We start from the raw sequence: 1,045 nt of genomic DNA, 5'->3' as shown, positions 1-1,045 counted from the left end.
TTCCCTGTAAGACAGCAATGGCAGCCAGATGGGAGGCACAGGTGGAAAAGGCTTTGCACCTTCCTGGGCTGAGTGCATCCTCAGGATGGTGATGAGAATAACAGGTAAGAGATAAGGATGATCACGCTTGTGATAATCTCACTGAAGGTGGTATAGCACCAATTGATTCACAGTGTCATCAGAGCAAAAAGAGACAGAGAGGGGGAAGATCACAGAAGAAATGGTTGATCATATTTGATTGTAGGATGGGATCTGAAGAGCTAAACACAAGTGAATCACAGAACATATAGATATAGAATCACAGAACATGAGATAGCAACAAGACACCAATTCACGCAGAGATTTTGAGACATAGTGACACCTCCCAGCACCTTCATACCACCCTCCCAAAACCCGACAACCACCTCCCACCACCCGCCCAGCACCCCTCAGCACCGCCCAACCACCGCCCAGCACCTGCCCCAGCACCCTCCCAGACCACCCAACACACTCCCAACACCCTCCACAATCCTCCCACCACCTGCCCACAATCCTCCCACAGCCTCCCACCACTGCCCAGACCCTCCCACTACCCGCCCACCACCCGCCCACCTCCCTTCAGGCACCCTCCCAGCACCCTCCCACTACCCTCCCACAATCCTCCCACCACCCCCCAGCACCTCCCACCCGCTCCTCCTGTGGTGCGAGGGGAAGTTGGGATTTCTCTTGGTTGAAGCGGGAATGGGCCCTCATCTCCCGATGAGGTGGGGACACACGGGTTCTAGTCGAGTTGTGGCGGGAAATTCGGCTTTCATCTGAGTTGTGACGGGATCTCTCAACCCCCTTGAGTTGCCTAAGGGAGTCAAGCTTTCTCTGTTTTGAGGGGAACCTGGGATTGTTCTCGAGGTGCTGCAGGAGAAAAGAGCCTCATCTCGCGTTGACAGGGGAATCTCATGGTTTGTCTCGAGTTGCGGCGGGAGGCTTGGGGTTCCTCTGCATGTACCACCAGGAGCTCAGGAGCCTCTCGTGTTGCCTCAGGGAAGTCAAGTCTCCATTCGAGTTGCAA

General features: G+C 54.8%; 1 pseudogene; it reads right to left on the bottom strand.

The window, feature by feature from the left end:
• LOC112581404 overlaps positions 1-732 on the bottom strand; it is an 8,122-nt pseudogene extending 7,390 nt beyond the window's left edge.
• Between the last annotated feature and the right edge of the window lie 313 nt (positions 733-1,045).

This window comes from Bubalus bubalis, chromosome 22 (assembly GCF_019923935.1).
Source record: "Bubalus bubalis isolate 160015118507 breed Murrah chromosome 22, NDDB_SH_1, whole genome shotgun sequence".
NCBI classification, from domain to species: domain Eukaryota; kingdom Metazoa; phylum Chordata; class Mammalia; order Artiodactyla; family Bovidae; genus Bubalus; species Bubalus bubalis.
The sequence above is the reverse complement of the archived record's forward strand: the minus strand, read 5'-3'. Positions and strand labels throughout refer to the sequence as shown.